Here is an 18,039-nt window from a genome sequence, read left to right as displayed (position 1 = left end):
CTTTTGAAATGTTTCTAAAGTCCTTTTATGTTAAGCGCAAACTACTCTTATATTCACTGCTATTATTCACCAGATTTTTTCCAGCAATCATATCTGTCTGAGATTTCAGTCTTTCAGACAAACAGCTTTTTCGGTTTCTCACGTGCTCTCCAACACACATAAAATGTTTATAAAATAAAACCACCACATGAGTTCTACCATTTCACATAATCCACTAAATGCTTCAACATCCTAATCCGAGGAATGTGTTGTTTACAAATGGGGGGAACTCATCTAAACTGAACCAGCTGCTAGGATTTAGTTCTGTTTGTTTCATTTACTGTAAATGAGTCTTCCTTTTAAAAGGTATCAGACTGTCTTCCTTTCTTTAGTGTTTATTTCCCAAAAAGCAATAATCTGGAGGCTCAGCATTTTAATATGTGAAGAGAACCTGAGGCTCTTACTACCTAGATTTAATGAAACAAGTAGGAGCCATAAGATAATGCATTTTATTGTTTATTGCCTGACTGATTCATTGAGCATTATTTGCCTAATGATTATTTTCCATATCTCCCATTAACAGCATAATTGCTGAACTGTCCTATGGCTTCTATTTTCCTCATCTACTGCCCTTTCAATTGAAACCTGTACACTTGTACCTCTCTAATGAATTTGTTGTTGCCGTCATAAAGAGAAATCCTTTATTTTACTATTTTTCTATTCCTTTTATTTCTCTCCAAATGTTGCTTCTGCTTTTCTCATCTTTTTTTCTGTTTTGCTATTTCCATTCAGTTGAAGTTAATTAAATTATGATTCCTTCTACACAGTTTTTAATTTCACCTACATGTTGCTTCTGTGTTGATCAACAGGTTGTCCTAAGTAAAAAAGTTGTATTAGTCTGGTGTAAAAAACAGCTGTAAAAGTCCTTAGCTAGCTAATGTAGGTAAGGTACTGTCAACTCCACAATTAATAAAAATATTAGAAAAAGGAGTAATTAATGCCATGGCTAGATAAACAAGAAGCTGGGTGATTCTATGCATGAGAAAGCACTAAAAGCTCACTCAGCCTTTGCTTTGATGGTGTTTTCTGTTCTTAGTTCCAGATATCCGTGTACAGACTGGTAGAACCAAGAACTTGTATTAATGGGTGTAGCCAACCTGCTGTATTTTCTATCCCACATAAATCCTGCCCATTTGAAATAGGCAATAAAGTAAAATAAAATACTTCTGTCATGTTATAGAAGGAGAGCAGGCAGTCTCTAAACAGTTTCTGCATGAGGAATTGTCTACAGTGTCAGAAAAACCACCACGAAACAGTTAAATTGGCATCCTAGAAGCAGAAAATGCTCACTCATGCAAGCATTGAATCCCATGAAGATAAAGCCTCAGAGTTTAATACACTTTCTACTGCTTCTATTGTAGGTATGTGACTAATTTCATCATGTATTTCTGTGTATAGGCAGGTAGAAAAACATAACTCAGTCTAACATAAAGTCAGCTTCAGGCCAGTTCTGTGGTTTTTATTTTTACTGAAGTCTTTTTGCAGGAATCATTGCAAGTCAGAAGTCCTGAGGATTGAAAAAGTGATAGCAAGTTACATAGCTGGAACATAAGCGCTCCAAATTTTTTGTTTACAAAGACCCATTACCCATAATTTCATCCTCTTGATCTCTTATTACATAACATGTGTCTGACAGCCAACCTAGATGGTTTATGAAGTCTCTGTACTTCCTTATTTCCATGCTAAATCTCATCAGAACAAAATACTTGTTTACCAACTTGAACTGAGCAAACATTCTAAATTTTCCTTCTGTGCATGTGTGCTAGTTGCAGACATGGTTTTAAAGGGAAAAAAAAAGAGTATAACTTTTATTGTCCACACAAACCTGTCCACTAACCACAAGGGAAATTAATTCACCTGCATTTAGTTCTACTCTGCCTATCTGAGATTGTTGAGTGAATTGACAGAGACAGACCTTGCTGAGAATTGCAATACACAACTAGGAAACTTATTTGCAGAGAGAAGGCATTTTATCCATCCAACAAGGTTTTTGAATTTAAAAACACACACATTTTTAGGCTGTAAAAACTGAACATCGTGCAGTTCTAAAAGAGTTCTGGTTGAAAAGCCTATGCACATTTTGCCACTCATAAAAGGAAGCAGTATTTGTATATTGCGAATGCTTACATCACAGAAAGAAAAGTTTATCAGCATCTTGAACACCATGTAGTAGCTGAGAGGAAGGTTCATTGTTCCCATACTTCATAAATTATTTCAAAATATGGTTTACAAATAACTATGTGGATGCTACCAATTGTGGATGCATTTACACTCCCATTGCATTCTCTGTAACACCATGGAGTTAAAATCCCTACCATGCTGTACCATCCTACATATACTTACTTGTACCCAGCGTGGCAGGAGCATCCACAGGTATTAAGGCACTCTCCAGTGAATTTTCTGGCTGTGACACCCCAAAGGCTGGTGTGGCCTGCTTGTTACACCCCTGTTCCTTCATAACACAACTCACTGCCCCTTCTTCTTCTGCATGGTAAGCATTTTTGGGTATAAAAAAAAAATTAAAAAGGCAGGGCATGTAGCCCACACATGCACTGTCCTGTTCTGGCTTATCATGTCCATTAGGCTGTTCTCCCATTCCTGGGGAAACCACAGCAAAACACCCTTTTATGCTGCCCATGGCCCTCCATGAGTGGCCACCTTGAAACTCATGCCCATGTGATCTCTGAGCAGCCTCAGATTAGCTGCAAAGTGGACACTGAGAGACCACTTCAGTCCCAGCAGAACATCCATGGAACACTTCTGAGGCAGGCTCTAAGATCAGGCATGGCACTGCCAGGCTCAGGAAACACTTCCTGCATGCCTAAGTAACCAGGACAAAATGCCAATCCAGAAGAACACGCACATGAAATAAATAAGGAAATATTGACCAGGCAAACAGAAGACCTGTCTGATGAGCCCATAAATTAGAAACTATTTTGAAGAAAAACTCACATGGAAGAGAAGGAGAACAGGGCAAAGAGTAGGTGTGTGCCATGCAGCTCTCCTTTTCTTCAGACCCATGCTGTTCTAGAGACATTTTCAAAAGTCTTCAGCAAGTGACTGAGGAGGGAGAAGACCAATGTGTCCTGCCTCCAAGCCCGAGTTCTGACCCATGGCTACCTAGAGAAGCTGTAGTTTTTGACATTTGCTCATATGGATGAGGATGTACACAAATCCCCATCCCAGGCCCATGGAGAGACGTGGATGTGCAGCACCAGAGATCCCTCTCATCTGTGCAGGGACAGCATCTTGACTGAGGGCTTGTACAGCTCTCTGAAGGCACCTGCCTTTAGCAGTAGGACGTACAAATCCTTTGAATTAGAATCACAGAATCACAGAATCACAGAATCACAGAATCACAGAATATATGGGTGGAAAGGACCCACAAGAATCGAATCAAACTCCTAAGCTGCCATCACCTTGCAGTACCTCTCCACTTCCTTATGGCCCTCTGCTGGCTGGCATTCTTCCAGAACCCAGGGATGCAAGAGGTGTACAAGGGTCACACAGTTATCAAGGCACATTCCAGATGTACTTTACCTTCATGTGAACCACAGTATCCGGAACTAGATGTTTTGTCAGGGCAGCTATGGAAGACAACAGCCCAAGCCAATACAGAGCCCTGAAGAGGCTGGATTTCACCTGTATTTTGAGTCTCCATTCTTAAACTTTTACCAACAGATTTTTATCATTACTCTAGTGCTTCTGAAAAAAACTTTCAAAATAAACTTAATGGTTTAAGTAGAAGTATCTTAACAGTTTCTTTGTTTTACTGTTTTTTTCCCTCCAGCTCTTACTACTGGAATGTGAAAGTGGTAATATAAACTTCCTGTGTTTGTTAATATGTGTACCAATGTTTAACATTGCTAGAAAAATGCTCTATAATGGAATAATACAACAAATAAGTTTCCTTTAACTAAGATGAACTTACATAAAATTTCTGCCTAATTCTAACACAAATTTTCCAGAGCTATCCCGACACTCTCACGACAGAGGTTTTTGGAACTGAACTTCACAGTAAGTATGTGGCATTGACAACTTTGCTGCTAAACTCAGGAGACAGCCAGCTGCTGCTCACAGGCAAAATTCCTGCACAGCAGAGTCTAGATGAAGATCTGTACCTGATGTGATCTGCTATTTTTCTTATAACCAGTAAAGTTCAGATTAGACAGAGAGATAACCCTTAATAAATAGCAGGACAGTCCTTAATTAATTAAGTCCTTAAGTAGCCCTTAATTAACAGCAGGACAATCAGTGAAAGTATGATCACAATGCTCAGCAGGAGTGTACCTGTCCTAGCAATGATATGTGACTCGTTGGTTTCTTTCAAATTCTTTTTTACAGTTTGTCTTGAATAAAAATGGATAATGTGAGATGAATAATAGAGAATGAGAAAGTGGGAAGGCACATCATGAAGCTCATTAGAATCCAATAAAACTGACAGCATATGAAGAGTACATTAGGTTAGAATTTAAAGATAAAAAATGTTTGCAAGGAAAGAAGAAAATTGTAATCTTCATTACAATTCCAGACTTGGAAAGTGGAAAGTTTAAGACAATATATTTCTGAAATACTCCAGAAGCTTTGGAGACTTTTGATAAGAAAACTTATGAATATCATAAAAGGTAGATGCCAGGTTTTACCAGTACATACTGAACTTTCTATGATATATAAGAAAATAGAAGCCCAGGAATCTTCTAGGACTTTGCATGATTGTAATAAAAATCTTCATATTGATGTGCACGGAGAAGGGCTATAAAAATGTTGTGTGTTGTTGACACACAAATCTACATGCAAATTCTCAAGACAACCAGGTCTAATTAAATTAATTAAATTACTTAAATCCTTGCAACAGAAATGGGACGAGATAAAGAGATGAACCACTGTCATCCCCTGACTGGAACCAACTGGAAACATCCAAAATGAACACATTCCTAAGCAGAATTCAAGAAGTGTTGGGAGGGGCTTGAAAACTAATACCACCTCATCCTCATCCTCTTTGAACAGACATAAGGGCACATAAGGGCAGTTTTGTGCCTGACAGCTTGGCAGAGTTATACACTTCCAGGTATTGGTTGATATGGCAATGAATGAGAGACTTAAGTCATTTACAGCAGTGAGATCACAAAGAATTCCATAAGTTGTAGCTGTACATATACACTTATACATATATCTACATATGTATGTGGTATACATAATTTAATAAGCAATTCAACATTTATTCATTTACTTATAACTTGTAGGATGAAATGATTCATCAAACTAAAGGGCCATTTCTAGTTCTATAGCACAGAAGATAGCCACAGTTTCTAGGCTGGGTTGATCCTATCCTGACAGGCAGTCCTAAAATAGTCAAAATGAATTTCAGCTGTTCCAGCAGACAGCTGTATACCTCATGATAACTTTTAGTACCACACTGCAGGCATCTAAATTTAGACTGCTAAATGTAGCAAAACAATTGAAATGCATAAAGATATCTCTGTAGAGCCAGAATACCTGCATACCTGCTTAGAGCTGCCTTATGTGACAGAGGGTCTGTGCTAGAGGTCAAGAGGGCATCTTAGGGTGGAAGGATACATTAGGAGCTCTAAGATGCTGCTAGATGCCTAACTTTAAGTATTTGAATTATTATGTATAGAGAACATTCAGCTCTGAATAGGTGAATAACTGATGTCATTTGGGAGTTTGATACACCCAGACAGAGCAGACTGATGACTAACACATTTGCATCCAGACTTCTGTTTATCAGTGGGGATCCTCACATTACCTGCAGAGCTGTTTTTCAGGTACCTGAATCCCCTTTGTTCATCTAGATGTATACAGAGTGTATGTGGACAGTGTCAGTGCACTTCTGGAATTCACAACAAGAGTTTGTTGGTTTTTGTTTTTTTTTCCTTTAATTTACATATGTTGCTAGCTGGCTGATACAAGAGGGCAAGCACTTCTGTAGGAACTATGTCTTATCTGACAGTTTCTTATACATTCATGAAACACTAGGAAATAAGACAATTAAAAAGGTCTCAGGCAAGCACAAAAAGCCCCTACTCTGTCACCCGTGCTTAGTCACCTACATTTTTTTACTTGCACCCTCAGACTGCCCTGTGCCTGATCAGGGTAAGGAGAGCCTGGCGCAACAGAAGTGTCAGATGCCACCCTTTGGTAACTTTTGAAGTCCTGCTCATAGAAGGGCATCTTTGGTTGAGTCAGGAGCTTCCATTGTCAGGTGCCAGAAAACAACCAGGGATACAGCAATACAGGGATACCAGAACAGGAATAAAGCACAGGAGGGCAATACACAGATTTATCAAGGTCAAGATAGAGGCCTTCCGCCAATGGAAAAATATCAAGGAAACTGTGTAAAAGCATGCAAGCACATTCACAACCTTTGAATTTATGTTTGAGAGATGCTGAGAGTTAATAGGGAATGTGTACAGGTTTAATGTAAAAATTGCTATTCCATGGGTTGTTACAATGTCTGTGATACACAAAGTTTTCTTCTGCCCAAGCCACAGACCATATAAAATGAAGTATTTTGCTGAACTAGTATTTTCTGTCCTAAAACTAGTATTTTGCACCAATATTTCTCAAAAATCATACATATATATATATATATTTTAAAATAAGTATATCTTTGAAAACTGTTACATTGCTATATCACCCATAGTTAGGAGGTACTGTGGAAGACATGACTTCAGACATTTCCAGTGCCTATATGTTCCTATTTAAGTTTGGTCAGTTGACCACAGTGTAAAATGAAGAGATGAGGCCAATTTACCAATTTACTCCCAAAGCATAAACTCTTATGGACTGGAACAAGGTGGTAAAAAAGAAACATAGTAAGTATTATTTTCATATTTTGACTCCATAAACTCCTATTTAGATGTAGAAGAGAGATTTTGTAAAGTAACTTCTGCCAAGTTCAGGATACTAGATGCCAGACTGGGAAATTGCCTGGTTGATCTGTGGCATTTGCAGGCAATGAAAGGAAAGGCCATAGCATCAAGAGAATGAGGACAGAATGACAAAGAAAATAATTTGTGGGTACTTTATTGAATTATGATATGCATACAGACTGTGGAAATTGTATTTCTCTAAACCTTCTGTACTTGAATTTGTGACTTTAACATTGCATTTAACATCTTGCAGTATGTTTGTTGAAAAATACTGCTGCAAAACGTTAATCAGAACAGATTATGATTGAAAATACTTGTTCAGAAAAACAGTTTTTGGTGGATTTGCTGAACAAATATATTCCACACAATAAGATTTCTCCAAAATGAAAAAGATATTTCAGAAGCAAAAATCCAATATACATTCTAAGAAAATATTTACATTTGCTTTTTCATTACAGTTTTATGTTGTCTTTTGACATATTTTCAATGGCACATAATCTGATAGGCTACAGGGTGAGAGATTATATTATAATAAAATGAAAAAAAAATCATATAATATACAACATATTAGAGAAATCAATAATTCTGTTCACATTTGAGTAGTCAAAGGGAGATTGTGACACTGGCGCCTTGCTAAGCATAATGGAGACTTGGCTTTCAGGAAATCTTTATGGACAGAGGGCAGAGATTTCCATTAGCTTATATCTTTTCCTTGTCTTCCTTTCAGTGAAGAAAATGGAATGCTTAATATTAGGAGATTTTTCCCTTCAGATGGAGGAGACAAGCCATATTAAAATAGCATAATATCTGTTCATAATTGTTCTGTTTTCCAGACAGATGTTTTGAAAAACTGATTTTTCTGCAAAACCAGTAAAATCAGAGGAAACCATTTATTCTGAAGTTGGATATATTTTTCCTAAATTAAGAATTTTTGTATTTTTTTATAGTGCAGAAAACACACCATAGGACTAAATTTATTTTCTCTAGTGTGCAGTGGGATAACTGAAAATAGGAGTTTTAAATAATTTTAAAATACACATGCCTACTTACTGTATATCCCTTACAGTTTGGGAAGCATATTTTCTAGGTCATCTTGACTTCAGATGCAGCTTCAGATAATAAAGCACTCACATACATAAACTGAGAAAAAAAGAAAGAACTGTGGCGCAAGCCTTCAGAATTTGAATCAACTGCCTTGGTAAACTCTTTACAGTACAGTTCTTGTGTCACTATAAGAGACTATTTAGGACATGACTGTCAGTATGTTCCTAAGTAAAATCCCACAAATACTTACAAAAATCTCTTTGATTTAATTGGGGATTAATTCAAAGGAATGAAACACTGGTAAATAACCTTGTAACAGCAAAGTCTATAGGCAACATGGGCATGCAACAGACTTTGTAAATAGTTACAGCCAGTAAAATATGCAACTTGCAAACATTTAGTTGTTAAAAAGTGTCATTCACCTTTAAAAGCCAATGTTGTAGTGTAAGGATAATGATCAAAACCTCCACAGCTGTGATTACAACTATGGAATGATTGAATTGTTTCATACATATCAAACACTTGATCTTGCAAGTTGTGTGTGAAGATATAAACAGATTAAGAGAAAAATCTCATACCTACTGAAAGCTTTCCTGTGGTTTAATATCTTCCTTAGAAAGGCAACCACAGTTCAGTAGTAACAGCAGTTTATGAGGGTGATCCCATCCAGCTCCAGGAAAACTCTAAATATCAGCCTTAGTAGCTTTATTCTCACATTTATATTACATGAGCAAATACAGAAATACAATAATATTTCTCTTGTACAGCAGCATAAAAGGGATAGAATTTCCTGAGGAATAAGGATATATGCAGGTTGGTGGGGGAATCAAGACCACTTACCTCAAATGTATGTAAGAAGAGGAAAATGGTAATATTTGTTTTTCCAGACTGCAGCATGCAGGTCTCTCTCACCTCTCTAGATTGAGTTAAAGATAGTTATTATGTGGAAGAGTGTACAAATTATCATGCTGTGCAGCTACAAGATCAATATGGTTTTCTGCTCATCAATCTCAAAACAGATCCCCTACATCACATCTTTGAAACGTATTTGTTTACTGTCATGGAAAAATCATAGGTATTAGGAATTTTATCTTCAGCTTCACTAAATTTAATTAATATAGGCTTTATAACATTTTTAACTTTTAAATTGTTACTGGTGAAAGATATTCCTGTGAAATGTATTCGATTAATTTGTTTTACCTACTCATTTTTACAGGTGAATTCTTATTATCATGTATGAATCAATCTTTTACCAGTATGTACTTCAAATCATTAAGGAGATGCAGTAAGTCACTGAAAGCAGCATGGGTTTGGGGGAATCTTTTCCATAATGGGTTATAAAAGATAATGTTTGGAATCAGTTTTCATAAAATTATATTGCCATTCAGTCCTCTGTCTCGTCCACTTTCCATTTAGTAATTCCTTTGGTCTGATAATGTAAAGTTTATTTGGTAACAGTCCTAAGATCAATGGCAGAGCTTGTACAAGATGACACATTTCACAGTAATTCTATTAATTAACATTTCTGATTCTTTGTTGGGGAGGAAAATGAAAACATGAATCTGCCTTAGAGAACATGTACATTTTATTTAATCACGAATTTTGTCAGGAAAGAGAAATGAAATGGAATTGATAGTGGGCTAACATTTACACATAAGGAAAATGTTAACTTTGGGCTATATGGAATGATGATATTCTTTCACACAAAATAAACTACTGGAGTAGAGGCAAAAAATTTTATCCTGGGCTGCATCCAAAGTCTTGTGGGCAGCAGTGGAGAGAGGGGATTCTGCCCATCTGCCCTGCTCAGGTGCACTGCACCCACTTGCAGTGTTGCATCCAGCTCTGGGTCCTCCAAGACAAGAAGGATGTGAAACTGTTGGAGCCAGTTGAGAGGAGGTCTCAGAAAATGATCAAAGGGACGGAACACCTCTGACATGGAGAAAAGCTGGGAGAGCTGGGGTTGTTCAGCTTCTCCAGAAGACAAAGCTCCAGGGAGATCTTCCAGCACCTTTCTGTACCTAAAGGGTCTACAAATGAACTGAGAGGTACTTTTTACAAGGACCTGGAGTGATAGGACAATAGGGATTGGCTTCAGACTGAGAACAGGTCTAGATATGATATTTGGAAGAAATTCTTTACTGTAGGGGTGGTCAGACACTGGGGCAAGTTACCTGTAGAAGATGTGGATGCTTAATCCCTGGAAGTGTTCAATGCTAGGTTGCATGGGGCTCTGAGCAACCTGGCCTAGTAGAAGGTGTCCCTGCACATGGCAGAGGGTTGTAAAGAGATAATCTTTAAAGTCCTTTCCAATACAGACCATTGTATGATTCTATGATTTTATGAAATAATAAAATAATAAAATTCTTGAGTTATTTCTTGGTTACTAGTTAAACCAGAGAGGTCTCTGATTCCTACAGAAGTCCAAATAATAACCCAGAACACTGTCTCAACAGCTAGCATGCCAAAACCTGAAAGAACTGAAACCTGAAATGTATTTCAGAAGCTATGGTTAAAATTTTATGTTTAGAATTAATACTTACAAGCAGTTCACTGGTTTCAGGTAGCTGAATAATTCTGTTGCCTGGAAAAAGCAGGTTTAATATAAAAGTGAAAGCACAACAAAGAGCATTGGCAATGCTCACTTTATTGCTTACTAGATGATGACATTTAACAGCTGCTTAGCCATCAGCTATGTATGAATTGAAATGAATTTTATTGACTTGCAAACAAGTGGCCTAGGAACATCCATTCTTCAGATCAAATGCTGCTCAAGAATTATGTCTTATTGTAAAAAAGGCCAAATGAAAAGTAATACACAATTACAGTGCATGTAATATTAGTTGTAGTATTTCATTGCACAATATTTGTGAAATAGTTTGAATTATTTGGCTGATTTTTTAATCACTAATCTCAAATCTTTAGAACTAGTCAAACTGGGACAATCACAGTGATCAAACAGAAAGACAGATTTAGAATACTAATACTTCAGTGTTGACAAAAGATAATTGAGTGCCACAAGTAAAACATTCTAATATTTGAGTTACATTTAAAAAATATAAAATCTATGTTTCTTTCCTTTTCAGCAATCTGCTTGTGGATGTAGCACTAATGAAGATGACTTATTATATTGAGAGATAACAAAAAGTATGACTGCTTCTCTTTCTCAGAGTTAATGATATGTGTATTCTAAAAAGACTCACTGGTCTTTTGTCGCATACCAAAACCTTCTGATGATGATTCTTCCTCTCAGAGTTCCTGACTTTTTTCACTACTGACATTATTTTCAACACATCAGTCTTTCAACAAGATTTCTTCCCAAAGTGAAAATGGAAGTTAAATAATACTTCTCTGTGATTTTTTTCTCCCAAAACGGATCTTTGTCGAAAGATACATACTTAAGACAGTTATTTGTGAGAGAATTTTTCTGAATGCTTAAGTAAATATATTTCTGCAAATATTTCATTAATATTTCTACAATTATTTCATAAAATACCAAAAAAAATATACATTTACCCCATCTACTCATCAAGAAATTTAGGCTACTACTACTATTCTTATTCTTATTCTTATTCTTATTCTTATTCTTATTCTTATTCTTATTCTTATTCTTATTCTTATTCTTATTCTTATTCTTATTCTTATTCTTATTCTTATTCTTATTCTTATTCTTAATCTTATTATTATTCTTATTCTTATTCTTATTCCTATTATTTCTTGTTAAAAAAGCTTCTGAGGAATAAGATCACATGATCTGAATTCTGATGTGACTCTGTGATTGTTTATTCTTTGCATTAGGCAAATGAAACTGTCTGGCTGCTGCTGTGTATAGTTTCATTTAACTTCAATTAATGGTAGAGATTAGAGTGTGTTTCCACAATCAGGCTGACTTGTAATTACGTATAAAATTGTTATATATACAGTATTTATGACACACTGTAGGAAAAAAATTTAGAAAAGGTCCTCTATAACAAGAAAACATCTATAGGCTCAGTTCTGGATGGGGCTGATAGGAGACATAGGATACATCCAGTGACACCTTCTGTTTTGTTTTGAAGTGTCTTGCAAGTACCATTTTAATAGGCCACATCCATATAATACTTTTTTCCTTCCACAGCTACACTGCTGCTAAAGTTCAGCATCAGTTTCAAATACATGCTTCTTATTAACACTGTGCTGTAATCCAGAAATGTGTGATACTGCAAGACTTTAAGCACCATGTCCTCCATTCTAAATATGTAACCAAAACCTCACTTACAATATGATTCAAAACACAGTGCTTTACTAATATTAAATATAAAAATATTTTTAGTCCTTAGCCAAACTTGTGTTATAGTATTTAACAAAAATAATGCATTAATTACTGTAGCCACAAGCCTGTAGTAATATGAATTCTAACCATGAAGGTAGAGAATAGCTCTATATCAGTCCAAGTTAAATAAAACCCCAGTTCATTACTAACGCAACCTATGAAATGGTTGAAATGCAAAACTTTAGGAAAAGTGTTACAATTTTACTGCTGGAAACAGAAATCAATGAAGTTTTTTTAATACATTTTTCCACATAATTTTTCTTTTCAACTCATTTCATCAGCTCCTGTGGCACAAAAAGAAAAAAAAAGTAAGTTGTGGTAAGTTGACATTAATTGACATTTAGGGAAAGAAGTAAGAACCACCCATGGAAGTGATTTCTTTGAAGGAATCGGCCGGGAGCTTCCTCTGTGCCTGAGACAGGCACATTCTGAGAACTGACAAAGTTTTGCACCATTGAGAAATTATATCTGCCTCTGTGAATTCCACATTTTAAAAACACAAACCTGGGAACTTTTTTTTCTCTTTAGCTTCTGGCACTCTGAGGTGAGGCCGGCCCTGCTCCCTCACAGCCTGTGCAGCCTGGGGGAGGCCGGGCCGGGCCCCAGCAGCTCCCGGGTGAGGGATGGAGGCTGCAGGAACCGGCCCCAGGCTGGGCTGGGACACGGCTGCTGACATCTTGCTGACACTAAACCTCCCCAGCCTGCACCGAAGGCTCCAGGCGGAGCCAGGACTGTCCGCTCCCCCTCAGTTCCCCTCAGCATCTTCCGGACAGAGGGAGGCACCCAACGCAGCCTGAAATCCAACATCATGACTGCCGTGGCCACTGGGCAAGATATTAACCCTTTCACCACACAGATGAGACCTGCAGACCTTGTTCCTCTCTCCAGGGACAGAAAAGGAACGATGACATGTAGAAAGACAACATGAAAGCACCAAGGTCAGTAAAAGAAGGAGTCAAGCTTCAGATGGAAGGAGGATGAGGAGATGCCCTAAGTGGACTGAAATATTCTGGTAGGGCCATAGAGAGGGACAATGATATAATGAAATATCCCCTTTAATTCATGAGAGAGCACGGGGGGATGAACTATTCAAACTGTAGATGTGAGCAGAGGTATCCATTGATGAAACCAAGCAGATGTTGGAGGAGCTGTGATCCCATGAGAAGCTTGAACAGAGAGAGATGAGAGCGAAGAACACCCTTTGCCCCCAGGGAGAGAAGAAAACCTCTGCTCCCAGAGATGATCACAGAGACAGATGAAGAGAATCTTTGCCTTTGAATAACTCATCCTAAAAATAATACCCCATGAGTTCATGGCCCATGGACACACCTCTAAGAGGGCTGTGAAAATGGGAGGAATGTCACAATGGCAGAATTTTTTTCCAGGTTGCTGCTTTTTGTGGAAATGAAATGCCATGAGAAAACTGTTTCCTGTGGAGAAGTCTCCATGGCATGATAAGAGAAAACTCCTCTCCCTACAAGAACTGATGAAAGACTATTGTATAGTTGGTACTGATTTAATATCCCAGGTTTTGTCTCTATATGGTCAGTTGGGAAAGGGAAAAGTTGGGCAGGGGGAGGAAAGATGTTCTGAAGGTTTTACTCTGATGCTTCTTATTCCTGTAGTCCTGTTAATAAAGTTTCTTTATACCTTTTAAGTTTTAAGCCTGCTTTGCCCTTCTCCTAATCCGTATCTCACCGCTAGAAATGAGTAAGTGCACTGGTGATTTTAGCCAGCGCTAAAACCCACCACATTATTTGGTGCATTGGCTGGAAAACTCAAATTGGTGAATCAAAACCACTACATAAGTGAAACAATCTTGTGGGTTTTTGCTTTGTTTTGCTTTGGGGTATTTGCCATTTTTTGCGTTTTTGGTTTTTTTTTGTTTGGTTGGTTTTTTTGTTTGTTCTTAGTAATATTTTTTAATGTTCTTCTTATCTCTTTTAAGAATGGTTGTTTGTAGGGTTTTTTGCATTGAAAATTCCCTATTATTTCCCTGAATTAAAATATTACAGAATTTAACCTAGGTTTAGAAAAATATATGAAAACAAGAGCACAAGTTAAAAGAATATGTAAAAGGTAGACAACTAAAAAAAATGTTTAAAAGTGTATGGTGAAGATGATATATGAACTGCAATCATAAAAAGTCAAGGTAACACTAAGTTTCCCATTACTCAAGGATCAAATTATTTGCTTGTACTGCAGGCAATGAACACGAGATGTTACAGGGACAGAATTTTTAATTTTAAGGTGCAAGAAATGTCACAAAAACTCCCTCCCTTTAACTTTTAATGGCATGGGGAGAGAAAAAAGCAAGAGCAAGAGATATCTTTTTCATTTCAGACACTTCTGCAACTCCAGTACTGCCACTCTATAAGCTGGACAAGGCTTGATAACTCAGCAGTTATTTTGTAAGAGTCCTTGCTTATATCTTCTCTTAGAGAACAATATAATAATATCCTTTACAAAAGGCAGTGAACCACTTACATTAACTGTAGCTCAATATGCCTTCTTCAGAAAGATATATCAAAGACAGTTATAAAACCTATGGGGTTTTTTTTATTATTTGCTTTTTTTTCTCCTTTTTCTCCACTTTCTTTCTTTTTCCAGTGCTGTGATGTATAAAAAGGGGGGAAACAGGAAAAAAGAATAAAATATTAACAGAGCAAAAGTACTGGGAATAAAATTAAAGTATTTTTCCCCCATAGTTTTCTCTTCATTAGCCTAGAGACTGCATACAAGCAGCCAAAAACTCGTGATAAATTCCTGCCCTTTGTGCCAAGTTGCCTAATTTAACCACACATAGGCTTATGTTTTTCAGCTTTCTGGCCCTTTTTTATTCAATGAGATACAGGAAGAAAGAGCACTTTTCATTATTTCCTTGCTACACTACACACCAGTTATATCTATCTATGCAACTCCAACATAAGGCTCTAAAATAGCAAAGTATAAATGCCAGCCAAATGTTGGTAAAATTATAGTGTTTATTTATTCATTTTTTGAAGTTATAATATCCATCATGCAACTAGAGTAACAAAGCTTTTTTACTCTCTTGTACAAAAATATCACCTTTGATGAATGACTTCTAAATGAAAGCAACTGAGCAGAAGATCAAAAACATCATTAAAGCCTCAGGTAGATGATAACCCAAACAAAACCATATTGGTTGCAGCCTTGCACGGTTCACCTTTTAAAGCACCAGTTTGTGTATTCGGCTTTTGGATATTCAAAATAAACTTGTGCTTTTGATCTAGTGAAGAGAATTTACATTTAGAAACAAGGGACAGAAGTGCCACCTTCTCAGGGAGCATGGCAGGGTAGGGCTGAGCAGAGAAGCCATATCCCAAAATAATTTTTGTTGGAAAACACCTCTGAGGTCATTGAGTCCTTTCCTCACTCTCCAGCCAGAGCAGGGTGGGCAGAGATATGGCAGGGCATGCCAGCAGCCCTGGGGCGTTTCAGGAAATGGGCTGGAGCCAGGGGTTCCGCTAGGAGATGGGGCTGGGACTGGAGACAAGGCTTTGATGTGGTCCACTGGGACAAAGACTTGGCATGAGCTGATATGAACATGGGGAGCTTGGGCCCCTTTAAAAGACTATAGATAACACTTTCCAGTGAAAACCTTAAAAACCCCTCAAAATTATTTAGATTATAGAAACTGATAAGTAGTTTAAGTAGGTTTGATGATTTCTACAAGTGAAAATAGTCAAGCACTAGTGGACATCCTCTAGTGAAAAAGAGGAAAAAAAACCAAAACAAATAGCACCCAATGGACTTCAATATATGAAAAACCAGGATTTTCGTATCCTGGACAACATTGAAACCCATTGAAATATATCAGGTTCCTGTACGTATGACATGAGTGAAGAAAATATCTTGAAAATATGATTAAAAACATCTAAAACCCCAAAAGTATAAACTTCTCTAAACTTTCAATATCTAAAAATATAGACTGTTCTAAAAATATAGAATATATATATAATGAATGACAGAATATTACAAAAGGCTTTGCCTGCACCCAGTAGGCATGACCTCAACAGTTTACTTCTCTATGAATAAATAATTAAAATTTCCTAAACTCAGAATAATAAAGACATTCCACTAGGCCAGCTATCTAAGCCCATGGGTAAAAGCTCTTGGGGTTTTTTGTTTTTATTTCCCATCAGTAGGGAAATTTATGTATAAAACAAACCATGCAAAAATGCCCTTTTATCTTTCTCTTCTTCCCATTTCTAAGAGCTGCAGATAGAGACAGAGGAACAGTCACTTAACTGCTTTTCCCCTCACGGTTTTCACCCACTATAAACTCTACAAGAATCTTATCATTTAATATACTACCCCAAAGGATGCTCAGATTTATGAAAAAGCATAGCCCTTTTCCTTCTCACTATAAGATGCACCTCTGTTATTAATCTCCTCCTTATTAGTCTTCACATGTATCATGGATTAATAATCTAAAGATGTCTTTAAATAGGACAGCAATAAGTATTGTAAAACACATCATCATCAAAAGTTAGGTCTTTAGCAAGACATGACAGTAGTCCTTGCCCCATCCTCAAAGTCTGTCGGGGATTTCTCAGAAATTCCTGAGGCCACAGTAGAAAAGCTCTTTCTCTATATCTGATGCTCTATGTGCTGATCCAGTTCCTGATTTTCTGACTGATAATGCTGATAAAGATCACAGACATTCTGCTAGTGGCAACAGTAAACTGTTGAAATGTACATTAATATTAATAAATGTTACTTGTCTTCAAGACAGCTACTTCCTTTCAGGCTTGATTTCTGTTAGCTCAGTGGCTTTAGGAGTTGCATCAGATTGTAAAGAGCCCCTCTGATCCCTAGATTGTTTTTGTGGTTGATTGTTTGCTGTGCCTCTCAAAAATCTTGCTTCTCTCTACACTATCCCATCTGCTCTGTCTGTCATCTGCCCTCCTAGTGTGCAATCTGGAAGTTATTTTTCCCCTGATGAGTTCAGTGAGAACAACTCTTCCATTCATAGAATGCTCCAAGATCAAATCAGCATTATTCTTAAAGAGGAATATAATTAATAAATAAATTCCATAGTGCATGACATAACAGGTCAGCTGATGCTTCTTTTACAATAGCCAAATAGTAAGAAAAAGATAGCCTGATTAGTAACATTCTGATCCTGGGGAGTTTCAGGAAAAATGGGCATTTCACACAGAATCAGATGATGGGAAGGATGGGTCAGGTTGGAAGGGACCACAGTGGGACATCTGATCCAACCTCCCTGCTCAGGCAGGGTCACCCCAGAGCACAAGCAACAGGACTGTGTCCAGGTGGTTCTGGAATATTTTGAGTAAAAGAGACTCCAGACCCTCTTTGGATAATACAGATTGTAATGTCAGTAGAAATAAAAATTTTCCTTAGAACTTTTATTCTTAAAGAGAAAACTGCCATGGAAAAAAATATCTATACTTACCCTAGAACCCTTACTCTATGTTCCCACTCTTTTCTAGTCCCTAGATATCAAATATGGAGGAAGACCAGTCCTCTGACAGAGATCTGCCCCCTAAGCTAAGACAAAACTACCTAGTCATGATGACTAAGCTGCGGACCCCTTCCTGCTTTGAGACCCCATGTTATCTCCCTGTTAACTATTGGTCATCTTATCCCAGTCTCAGACCATTGTTCCCCTTCCTGATTCTCCCCTTCCCTATAAGAACCCCAGCTTTTGCCCAGATCAGGGTTAGTTCATCGCTGAAGTCTGCAATAAAGACCCTCTGAGGA

This window comes from Poecile atricapillus, chromosome 1 (assembly GCF_030490865.1).
Source record: "Poecile atricapillus isolate bPoeAtr1 chromosome 1, bPoeAtr1.hap1, whole genome shotgun sequence".
Classification (NCBI taxonomy): Eukaryota; Metazoa; Chordata; class Aves; order Passeriformes; family Paridae; genus Poecile; species Poecile atricapillus.
The sequence above is the reverse complement of the archived record's forward strand: the minus strand, read 5'-3'. Positions refer to the sequence as shown.